The sequence below is a fragment of the Manis pentadactyla genome, chromosome 3, assembly GCF_030020395.1.
Source record: "Manis pentadactyla isolate mManPen7 chromosome 3, mManPen7.hap1, whole genome shotgun sequence".
In the NCBI taxonomy this organism is placed as follows: domain Eukaryota; kingdom Metazoa; phylum Chordata; class Mammalia; order Pholidota; family Manidae; genus Manis; species Manis pentadactyla.
This window is the reverse complement of record NC_080021.1, coordinates 167,008,923-167,021,581: the sequence shown is the minus strand read 5'-3', so window position 1 is coordinate 167,021,581 and position 12,659 is coordinate 167,008,923. Positions and strand designations below refer to the sequence as shown.

General features: G+C 39.6%; 1 protein-coding gene across 10 annotated transcripts in view; it reads left to right on the top strand.

The window, feature by feature from the left end:
• Positions 1-561: 561 nt before the first annotated feature.
• MPDZ (multiple PDZ domain crumbs cell polarity complex component) overlaps positions 562-12,659 on the top strand; it is a 157,972-nt gene continuing 145,874 nt past the window's right edge. For 3 of the 10 annotated variants that reach the window (XM_036926642.2, XM_036926643.2, XM_036926637.2), the window contains exon 1: positions 562-1,011. The gene's annotated coding sequence lies outside the window, so the exon portion shown is untranslated. Of the gene's footprint in view, positions 1,012-1,063; positions 1,540-12,659 lie in introns of those variants that run through there. The other 7 variants (XM_036926638.2, XM_036926640.2, XM_036926639.2 and 4 more) reach the window with 3 other exon arrangements.

Sequence of the window (12,659 nt, the reverse complement as noted above, 5' to 3'; positions counted from 1 at the left end):
GTATCCTCTGATGTATATTCTTGTATTAGACTTAAGTGTTGAAATAGGCGATGATTTCCACATAAGATTCCTGGGACTCAGGAAATGAGGTTATCAGGAAGACAATTGTAAATGACAAAAACTAGAAATTAGAATATTTTTCCTGGTTTAATGCAATTCTGAACTCTTCATGTTTGTTTTTGTCTTTTAATTAGATATGTCTAAGAATGCACATTTATGCTAAAAGTTACTTAGAAAGCGAAATTATTAGTCCCCACTCCCCATGTCTCCTCATTAAAGTGCTTCTCATCACTATCTCATACCATTTAAACAAGTTACCCATGCAGAAGGCATCCACAGAGCACTACTCCACACAATTAAAAAAAAAATTAAGTCCTCCCAATTAGAGATAGAGGCTACCAGTTCCCTCAGGTTGCCAGATTAAACAAATACAGGACGCTCAGTTAAATTCGAATTACAGATAAACAAGGAATAATTTTTAGTATAAATATATCCCAATGCATGGGACGTACTTGTCCACAATGCACCTTTTTATTTGACATTCACATCTATCGGAGCGCCCCGCTTTTTCTCTGCCAGTCTCGCAGCGTCCACTGCCCACATCCCAGGCGGAGCGCCGGAGGAGCTAGTTTAAAACCCGGGACCCGCTGGCTCGGCCGCGCCCCCTGATTGGCCGAGGCGCGCCCGCCGCCCCGCCGGCCGCAGGCGTCACGCAGCCCGGGCAGCCCCGGCCCCGCCGCCGCCTCGGCAGCCCCGGTCGGCGCAAGTGCGACGCGCGGAGGGAGGGGGCGCGGCAGAGCGCAGGCTGGTGTTGGGCCGCCGGCGGCCGGGCGGGATTAAGTTTCTCGGTCGCGCGTGAGTGTCTGTGCGTGTTAATCCCGCAGCTCCTCGCTGGGCCGTTACTTCAGAAGAGAAGAGAGTGAGCGTGGGCGAGGCGAGGCACCCGAGTCCCCGGCGCCCCTTCCCTTCGGCCCTGTCACGTCCCCGCCCGAGGCGGCCGCCGCGAGCCGGGTAAGCGGCGCCGAGGCCCCGGCGGGAGGCCGGAGCGCGCCCCCGCGCCCTGCGCGCGCGCCGGCCGGGTCGGTGCGCGGGCGCCCGGAGCTCGGCCCGTGGGGCGCGCAGGGTGCGCTCGCCCCACCCCGCGCGCCCGGGAAGCCGCTGTTTCTCTGGCTCTTTAATAGGATGAGGTCTGGAAGTTTCCTTGGCTATTCGCGAGCTCTAAAAGCTACAGTCCCAGTCTTTTCAGTTCACCCATCCCCCGACCTTTGCCCTTGCTTACTTTAAATGGTTTGAAAGTTTTTTCTTTTCCTTAGCCAGGAGCGTCATAGTAATGGAGCCAAGAGGGGGCCCGCGGGTCTGGCGCGGGCCGGAAGCCCCGGGGGGAGAAGCCTGTTGTTCTCCCTGCTGCTGCCGCGCCAGCGCCCAGACGCCCCCCACCCCGCAGTCATGCTGCGCGCGGTGGGTAGGGGCTGGGGAGAAACGCCCCCAGGCTGGCATCTCCTGCCTTGTTGGCGGGGAACTCGGAGCGCGCCGCTAATGGTAACACACCGGAACCTCGGTGGCGCCTTTGCCCTTCCATTCGTGGGCCCCCTTGGTGGGAGCAGTTGGCTCTAGCCGCCCCCTTCTTCGCCCCCGCAGCGATGAGGCGCCTTTGTGTGAAATTTCGCAGCCCCGAGACGTCGGATGTTCTTAGGGCAGCGCTATTCCGCAGGCGCTTTGTGTCTTGGGGAGTTTGTGTGTCGGGGGCAGTGCTGGTGTAAATTTTTGCTTGCGTTCTTTGCAGAGGCACAAAGGCCGGGCTTTTCTTTTCTGCAGATCACATGGAAATTCAAGCTGGGACTGCATAGAGTAGGAGGGGCGGCCGAGGGCGGGAGGTAGCCGCCACTGCGCAGTGGCAGGGGCGAGTCGGGGGCGGCGGGACGTCTCCATCCATCTCCGCGGGTGGGGCTGCTGAGGCTCGGCCTGGGAGGAACCCGGGCGTGGGCGCTGCGTGCTTTGCTCGGGGAGCGTGCAGGTGGCGGCTAGTGTTTCATTGGTATTATCGGATAAGAGTGCCATGACTTCACCAGCCTAGAAAGAAAATTCTCCGTATTCCTTTGATGTCGAGAGGGGAAGTCTGAAAAGTGCCCAGAGTCTGTCATCTAGCTTTGGTTGGATAGCTGTGGTTTTGTAAACATCCATTTTGTGTTTCCGTGGACACTCATAACTTCCCCTTTATAGAGTAACATCTAACCTGAACTAATGAGGTGATGGTTTGGGACTTTCGAGTTTTTAACGTGCTGAATTTCGGTATAGGGGACTACAGTGAATTTGTAAAGGTCGAATCATCTAAATTTGTGTAATACGTGCTTTAGTGCCTAGTAGAATTCAGGTAAACAGTTGCATGTAAAAACACAACAAAACTTTTAGTTCCTTGGCTCGAACTTTTAATACAGTGCAAAGCTCTGGATGGATGCACCTGTGCCCTTGTGGGAAGGAAGGACCGAGAGGGTTTAGAGGGAAATGGGGATAATCTTGTCAGGGATGCCCAGAGGTCCTGTTTGTTAAAGGGCTAGATTGCAAAAGGGCGGGTCTACCTAGATTGGGCTCTGTTTTTGCTCAGAGTTAACATTACTTTATGGCGGAGGTCTGTAAATTTACATGTCGTGGACTAAATCTGTTCTTTCCTAAAATTTAGGAGGTAGAAATGGTTTGTACATTTTTAAACGATTGAAAAACATAATCAAAGGCTAGTATTTCATGACGTGAAAATTATTTGAAAAATCAAATTTAATTGTGCATAGGTAAAGTTTTATTGGAGCACAGGCACACTCATTCTTATGTCTATATCTCATTCTTCCTATCTATGGCTGCTTTCACAGCTGCAGGGCAGAGTTGAATAGTTGCATAGTTGAGACTTCTATGTATAGTGAGATGTATAGCCTTCGAAGACTGATACCTACTATCTTAATCTTTACGTAAAGTGTCGCCAACCAAGACCAGGCTTTAAAAGCATTGCTTAAACACTCACTTTTGTGATGTGTGCATTGTTTAATTTAGTTGCCTTTCGTGCCTTGTTTTTGGTGTCCCCTGAACTGGCAGACTTTACCCTAATAGCTAGACAAATTAAGTTACAGTGTTGGATTGTCTCATTTCTAGGTTTCACCCTCAAAATTTTTCTTAACCTTTTGGTATTTTTCTCTGTTTGAATTTAGGATAAGGTGGAGTTTCTGATGGGCAGAAATTATGTGCTTAGTTATTGTAAGTTTAATAATATTTCAGGGTGTTCTGCAGTGGGCTCTGGTGACTTCTAGTTGTTGTTACCTGAACAGGTTTGAGAGTTATAGTTTTGTTTCTCTAAGTAGAGAGAAGCAGGGGTTAGGAGATGCCATAGGTTCCTTTCTGCAGGCAAGTCATCAGTAAGTAGGCACAGCTAGTTTGGCCTGGCTCTTCACTATTCCTGTTTTGCTACCTCATTTGCTGAAACAGCAACAAAAAATGAAATTTATTCTCTACATATTACTATAGATGGATCATATGTGTACCATACTTCTTACATGTATTCCTTTTTTTTCCTTGGTATTTCTTGTCATCTCCCCTCTATTGTTTCTGGTTTTCTTTCTTCCTTTGTGACACTCCTTATCCCCCTAGCCTGATGCTTGTGGCTTGGGAAGAGAGATGTCACACTTTTCAGTATGTTCCATTTTCCTGTTACATAGACATTGCCCTCTTTGGCCTTTAAAGATACCTTTGCATTTTAGATGCCTTTTAAATGCCCATATACCATGACGGAGTAGAGGCTTTCCCCAGAACTTACTATAGCTCTGTAAGTTGGGAGTGCTCAGAAAGTTTTGTGGAAATACTTGAAATGCAATTTTGCATGGATGCAGGATTTAAGCCTCTAGTGCCAGGGTGGGGAGGCTCTCCTGTACAAATGAAGAAGTGGATTCATTGTCTGGAGTTAAGATTAAGGGATTTCAAAATTGGCATGCAACAATGAATTGCCTGGAAGATAACTATCCTGAGTTAAGAGCGATTATTGTTTCTGGATTACATCCCAAGTCTGACATCATAGACTTGACTCTCTTAGATTGAGTTGCCTGTTGGCTCCATTTTGTATATTTATAAATGCACAAAGTACTCTGAATCTCTTAAAATATCTTGAGGCGAGGTTGATGTATTGGACTGGAAATGTCCTCATGTATGCTAGAGCAAACAATACATTTGCCAGAGAAAGTTCCTATATTTCAAAATAAGGAAGGAACCTTGCCTTAGAATTCAGGACTACTTGATGGTGTATGTGGATGGTGATCTATTATATCATCGTTATATTTCCCTAACAGTTGTATGTGCTTTTAAAACACATTTGGCTTAAGTAGGAATTCTTCTGATATAGTTACATTGTTACATACATTATAAACCCCATATTTATAACAAGAAAGGTATTATTTTGTAACAGTATCAAGCATAGGAAGCATCTGTATTAATACAGCTGGGAAATGATGTTTACTATGGTAAAGCTGATATGCTATCATTAAATAATTATAGTGGGGTTCCATGTGGGTGAATAAGAACATGAACTACTTCTAAAGGAAGCTGATTTTAAATAATTCATTGCCTTCCTGTGAAATATTTCCCAAGAAATTTGTGGTAGTTATTCATGTAGTAGATAGTAATAGATAGGGAGAACACAAAAATAAATAAAAGATACTGCTTCAGAAGCTTACTACCTTCATAGGAAAGAGACACAGAAGAAAGAATTACAAAGGTTTTACACAGAGTAAGTTACAGGAATTCAAAGAAATTTGAGATCACCATGGGTGTGCTTGATAGCAGTTTGTAGATGGTGGTCTCCCTGCGGCCTCCAATGATCTTCCCTCTGTGGATGTCTCTTTCCTAATCTCTTTTAACGAGAACACTGGTCATACTGGATTAGGGGAACCGCAATGACCTCATTCAACCCAAGTACAGTAACATTCTGAGGAACTGGGGCTAAGACTTAAGCATATGAATTTGGTAGGGGCTGGGGACACAATTCATCCCATAATAAACTTGTTAAAGAGATCTACGCTATAACCTTGTGAGACCTTTAAGACTGGACTTGTTCAGAGTAAGAGAAGGAGGTCACTTAGGAGGCTATTGTCTAGTCTAAGCCTTAATGTGGTAATCTACTGTTTGGGGTAAAAAAGGGAACTGTCCTTTGAGGAAAAAGTGTTTTGTCTTTGGCCTGGAGCTAGCTGCTTGTTTTCTTTTTCCTGATGAGTCCTGGGAAACTGCCGCTTCTTTTTTATGGATGAGGTGTTTTCATTTTAAGTGTTTCATAGAAGTATTAAAAAAATACACATTTTTTCTCTTTAAAAAAATCAGTAAAATGTTAAATTTGGCAAAGAGGAAATGTTAGTGTTTGTAAACATCTCAGTGGTTTGGGAGTCTGATCAAAACAGCAAAATTTATTTAAATTATATTCATCTAAAAACTGTATATTCTATGCATATTTTATACGCCAAGTATTCGGCATAGTCTTTTTCCCCGCCAAATTTTTCACCCTTTTGAAAAGGAAAATATTACATTAGAAAAGTAATTTGTATCATTTATTATAAAATAACAAACTTCTTTTAAGTGTTGAAATGATATTTGTCGAGTTAGAAAAATGTTGATATAGTTCTTCCAAATTTGGTTTGCTTAGTTTAAAAAAAACAGTAAAAGGAGACTCAATTTTTTTTTTTTCTTCTTGCCTCTGGTGGTTAAATTTGTTTGGTGTAGGAATTCTTATCTTTATCCTCCATTTAGTTTTACTTACGTCATTGTTATTTTCCTATAAACTTCCCTACCACCAGATCTAAGGTGCTACAAATAAATGCATGCAGGAAAACTGATAAAAGGAAACACTTCTAAGAAAGGAAAAAACAGAAACATAAGCTAACAAAAAAATCTTAAAAACTTATTTAGGGTTGTGTGGATGATTTAATTTTGATAGTTCGAATATGTTTTGAGATATTTTACATTTACTTTATTGCTTAGATTTTAGAACAATATGTGTAGCCAAATACCTAAGAAAATTATTTCTTTCAGCAACTTCTTTGGTGATCAAAATAGCACACACACAAAAAAAGGGGACAGACAAGTGCAAAGAGGCAGAAAACTTGCCTGTAATTCCATCACCCTTATACCAGCCCCCCAAAAAACACAGATTTTGTGAAATGGGGGTATTTAAATTATTTTTAACATATAACCAATAAATAAATAGATCTGTTGACCAGTAGATTTCAGTGATTGTTCTTTTTCTCAGTGAGGATAATGTGAACTAAGATGATTAAAAATATGCACATTTAAATTGACACCAATAGCATCTGTTTGAACTAATGTCTGTTGAGTCTTTTGAGGAGATATAATATGGCTAACCACTATGTGACACAGCACATAGATGAAGAATGTATTTTTAAATCTTAATCTCTGCTTAAAGTTAAATATCACATAGTCCTGTGGCTAATCTTGGAATAACTTTACGTTATGTAATCACGTGGCCCCTAGCATGCATTGGTTCTGGGAAATGGCCGTAGAAAATAGTACTAGGAATCTGTTGTCAACCTTAAAAATAAAACAGTTAATTTACCAGCAGCGATGGGTTTATTTGGGAGAATTGCAGAGAATTACAATTCAGAACATGCAAACTACAGCAAAACCTCAGGCAAGTCCAGCCAATAAACATTATATTATGGAGAAGAAGGAGAAAGTTGGGAGGGGTTGTTTTGAACAGAAGTCCATTGGAGAAAAGCAGTATAATGGCCCTTTCTCGTTGACTGAGATAATCACTTCTTGTAGGAGGTGTAAGGTACAACTCTCCCTGTTGTGGGATGTAATTGATGATCCCTTCTGTTGAAGATTGTTCTGTTAGGGTCTGTAATTGACAATTCTTTCTCTAATTGACATGGAGTGGTATGGCTTCCACATCTAGCCCTGACTTCACTTTAGTGAGGCTTCCTTTTATTAATCTTCACACTGTCATTCTGTACTCATGAGGTATCAGTAACCTAACAAAACTTTGATGATAGAATCGTAAAGATTAAAGATTATTCTACAATTTAAAAGGATTCTCTGATCTATACAATGTATGACCCCTTCTCTTAACAGTTTGCTACTCCTCCTGCTAGGTCCTATTTGCCTTGGACATTACTGGATAAAGTTCATGAAGTTTTAGGTTAGGTGTTCCCTCTTCTGCCGAATCTTTGAAGGATATTTTATTTTAATAAATCAGGTATAAAATCTCTGCTTAGGCAACATTTGTGTCCTACTGTAGGACTGGAGGGGCTTCAACTATAGGATTCAGTGGAGTTTTGCCTGACAAAACCCCCTTCCCTATCACACCCCTCCCTACCACATTTACAGCTTTCCTGGCAGAGTAGTAAACCTAGCCATCCTGTTCCCCTTTAGAGAAGTACAGCACTGGAATGCCTCTTTATTTTGATAAAGTCTGCCGGAAAAATATGTATAATCAGGCTGAGTCGCACATTATTTTTAGATCTCTTTTGCGGCTGAGATAGGAAAACAAAAGAAGAATGAACCCGGGGCCTAGATGATTGCTCCCTAGCCAGCTCCATCAAGTTCAGTGAACATCTTTTAGATGCTAAATTTGGGATATTTAAGCTCCACACTTTTACTCAGGGAATGGGAGGAGTAACTTATTTTATTGAAGTATAATTTACATTTGACACATGGTAAACTTATACTGAAAGTGTACAGTTTGCTGAATATCACCCCATTGAAACTTCCTTAGTCATGATAGTGAATATACCCATCACCTCCGAAAGTCCTTTACTGCCGCCCCTCCTCCCTCCCACCTACCCATCTCCTATTTCAGAGCAACCACTGATCTTTCTGTCACTGTAGATTAGTTTGCAACCTCTGTAGCTTTAAATAAATGGAATTATACAGTATATTCTCTAGTTTTGTCTGACTTTTCTACTCTATATTTGGATTCATCCATGTTGGTTATATTCCTAGTTTATTATTTTATATTAATGAGTGCTTATTCATTGTATGGATATGACATTCAGAGTTTTTTAAAATTTGAATTCTTTTGTACTTTGTCTATTGTCTTGTATAATATTTGTTCTGGGTTCCAACTATGTTGTGTCAGACTTTTGTATTTGAAAGTATTACTCAGTCTTCTGAAATTAATGCCAATTTTGGATAAATATAAAACTTAAATGTACTATTTAATGTTAGTTTCAGAATTTGTAAATCATATTTTTAAAAACTGGTAATTATAAAATAGAGGTTTAAAATTTTCTAATCTTTGAAGATATTAAGTGATTCAGTATAAATTGAGTACTGAGGTTTTTTTCCACAAGCTTTTGTATTCTACCTTGCAAAGTCAGTGTCAGTATTGAGCCCAAAGTTTTATTTTCAGACTGCTTGTCTAATTCCCTTGAACCTCTTGCATATTTTTGTAGTTCTTATAATTTTTGACAGATTTGTCTCTCATTTCTTGTGACAAATTAATGTGACAATCATATTGTGGATTGGATAACAAAGGACTAATTTGCCTGAATTATCCAAATAATAGCCATTCATTGTATGTTACACTTAAAATCATCAGACATACCAAGAATTGGAGAGGAGATGATCATTATTTGTGGAAACACATGATTTTGTTGGAATCACTGAGGTTTTCTGGGCCATTTTTAACATTTATGTATTTGTCTCTACTTTCTAATCACCCAATTGAAGTTAAGTGGCAACAAACCCCAAAACCCAAAACAACACCATTTAAGGCAGATGTGCTCTCTGGATTATTACAAAAGTAAAAGTTGGTTTGTATTCTTAATATTAACAGTTACTCCTTTGAGTACGATAGTAAAATATAGTTAATGAATGTAGTTAAATATTAGATGAGTTAATTAAGCAAATAGGCACATTTATGGAAAGAATAAGACCTCTTAAAATGTTTTCAGAGAGAAAATACCAGTTGTCAAGATGGCCTTTGTGAGTTCTATAGAATTATGTATGGTAACCAAGTAGTGTAGCCTGTTACAATTATCTGTATATTAGTAATTAGGGAATTTAATTGGTCCATGCTTATTTATCTTATATGGCTAAGGTTCATGTTAAGATAGTTTCATATTAATTTGGATTTCTTTATATGATTTCCCCTTATCTGAACTGTTTGGAATCTTGCCAGCAAGATGTGCATTGTCTCTTGCTGGCTTTCCTCAGCAATCTAGGCTACAACTGACTGATAAGCTTATCAACTGATTTAGACAGTGATATCTCCTTGCTGTCAGAGGATAAAGAGTTCTCTCTAGCTTTAATGCAGATTATGAGAAACATTGCTTTTACTGTGGACAAATTTTATTTGAATGTATGCATATTCAGTTAGCAGATCCAAAGCCAAATTTGTTTTGATTTAGTATGGAGGTGAATAAAAGAGTATCATGGCTGATTGTATATTTTTTAGATATATTCCCCTCCATATATGTAGACTTTATTTCATGTTGGAACTTGCTGGAATGCTTTTGATTCTAATAGGATTTTCAGTTCACTTCACATAGATTCCTTGATATCTATTTAAGACTTATTGCTCTTCTATAATTAATTTAACCTTATTAAGGTTATCTTCCATATGTAATTTGTTTCCACATAGGTATAGGAGCCAAAGTGATGTTAAATAAACTTAATACAGTTATCAGCCAAATAAATAGTAACCTTGCCTATTGTGTTGGCCATCCTGGGTGCTTTATGAATATGGCATTTAGTTAGAATGCTCAAACATGAAGGGTCTTTATTTCTAATTGATCTTTATAAATATTTGAAATTGATTTTTACCACTAAAATACTTTTTGTATATTACCTTGCATTTTTAAATGTTAATGTTTCCTAGTATTCCAACCCCAGTTTTCCCTTCTTGTTGATCTGTACCTTCTTCCTAATTAATCTCCTTTATTTTAAGTAATACCTAGAGGCCAGTGATTCCCTACTTCTATGTTTCCATCTTCTTTTCTCTTTAGATCTGTGTGTATAATTGAGTCATTCTTTGAACAAATATGTATTGAATGCCTACTCTGGGCCAGCCACAATTTCTGGTGCTGGGGATATAACCCTGTGAGAAAAGGAACCAGCAACAACAAAAATTTCTTCCCTCATGGAGCTTAAATTCTAATACTTTCTGTTTTCTAGAGGCATTTCAAATGTAATATGTCCAAAAGGAATGTACTTCTACCTCTTCACTAAACACAGATGGTATTTCTCTCTCTGCTGTGTCAGCTAACAATGTTCTGTATTTCTAGTTTCCCAGATTAGAAATTTGAGAGTCAGCCTCTATTGCTGTTACTCCCTCATTCTGCTTGCCCCCAACACAGACATTGAGTCTTTTCGATTCCCTCTAATGAATGTGTCTGTAATCTCCTGGGTTTTTTTTTTTTGCCACTGCTTCAGTTTTGGCTCACATTGTTTTTCAATTAGGCTGTTTTAACGTCCCAACATCCTGTTATGCTATTATTAGTTCTTTTCTGTTTTTGGTGAATTATTTACCCCATTGCCAGAATTGTTTTTCCAGAGAAAAAGTTTTAGTAACTATCCCCTCTACCCCCCACTCCTTCATCTGTGTGCATGGCAGTGCCTGCAGGGCCAAGTCCTAAGGAGGCCATGGAAACATTGCTTTCCTAGCTCCTATGTAGTTTGATAGCCCAGTGTACTATACAATCACTGTCATTAAATTCTCTGGTTTCCTTCTGGTTTCATTGCCTAAGCAGATGTTCTTCCCTTAGCAAGAGATGCCTTTCCTTCTTCTGGTTAGCCCCAACCTCCTCCTAATTTGTGCATCTTTCAGTACAATTCACATGTCACATCACCAAATTCTTTCTGACTCATGCTGACAGCACTGGATTCTAATGCACTCTCACAGAATTTAGCACATCACACTGCAGTGTGATCACTTACTGTTTCCCACTGAATGAGGGCTCAGCAGTTGTGTACCAGTCCTTATTCTGCTTTGCCATATGCTTCAGTGATAGAGGAAGATACAGATTTTGGGGGGGGACCTTAATAGAATTTGGGATGGCCCTCTTAAGTAAAATAAAAATAACATAAAATTATCAGTACAAAATTAGATGTGAAAGTGCATATTTATTTTAATGAGAAAGGAAGAATCCTGTGAAAGTATCTTCATGCTAAATCTCCCTATGCCCCGTGCCTAGAGAAATGTAAGTGCTTAGTTAAAATTTGCTGAAATAATGCTGTGTGTACATGTAATTTTTTTTTTTGCTGTTGATTTTCTTAAAATTAGAAAACATTTATTTTGATGCTAATGCAGTTGTTAATACTAATAATGGCTAATGCTTCTGCAGAAGTTCCCATTCTCTAAGCATTTTCACGTACTTTATCTCACAGAATTCTGGCAGCTGAGTCACAAGGAAAGTGACTCAGACTTAGTGGGTGGCTCTTACTGTGTTTGACTACTTGGTGGGTGAAAGAAGATAGAGTTGAAGATCTTCCTTTGAGATCAGATTTCACTTTGGTGGGAAATGATCCCATTCTTCCTGTGCACCAGTAACCTCAGTGAGCACCCTGCTCTACCTCTGTGAGCCTGGGTAATGCTAAGGAGTTTCTAAGGGCTTTCTAAGTTATCCTGCTGTCTCTCCATTTTTCTTTCTCTTCTCCTTTTCAGCTTCCTCACCTCATTATTTCTTCTTTCTCTCCTTCCCTGTTTATCTGTGTTTTGCTATACATCAAACCTTTTCTCTCTACATCTGTCTTCTCTGGTGGATAATTCAATACTTTTAAGTGTCAGTTCTTTGACTAAGCTGAGTTTTGGAATTTGCAGTTGTTGGGTTCATTTCTGCTTCTTTGAAATATTGTAGGGGTGATCTTGGGGATCCTCAGTCATACAAAAAGTATGTATAGTCGTCAGCAAAGGAGAGGAGATGTCTTAAGGCCTCATACCTTACTTACTACATAGGGTGAGTCATGGTGCAGTTTGCAAGTCCCAATTCATTTGTGTTAAGGAGTTACTGATTTAATAATTCTGGTTAATCTGATAGCAAATTGGAATCAGCAAAATGGAGAGATTAGTGTCCAGACACTAATATAAGACAAAATAATATTAGAAGTAGCTTTTGCGTGCCTATACTTCTATGCACTTGGGGTATGTTATTGTTATTGCCCACTTTACAATAGTAGCTCAGAGAAGTTAAGTGACTTGCTCAGGATCTCACAATTAGTAAAATGGTAGTGTGCTTTTTTTTTGAAAGAAAACTTTAAAGCAGCCTGGGAACTCTGAAAGCATAGCTATCTGGACCTAATTAATCTGAAAGTAGATAGCATTTTTTTTACTAATAATATTATTATTAGAGCACAGAGCTATGATTTTGTGGAAAAGATTTGGCTTTGATGTCAGTCAGACTTGGTTGGCTTTAAATGTTAGCTCTGCTACTTACAGTGTAGGGGAAAGCACTTTATTTTTCTGAGTCTCAATTTTCATAGTTAAAAATGGGTATATTGGATAAGATCTTTTGATAGTAATAGAGGAGAATGTGTATAAAGCATATATGCTGTTTGAGAAAACGGATATATGAAAGCTATTTCAAAAATGGTTTCATTTCAAGCAGTAAAAAAAAAATGCCAGTTCACTGCTTAAAAAACTCACTTCTGGAGACTGTTTTATTCTCTGAAATGTAATTTTA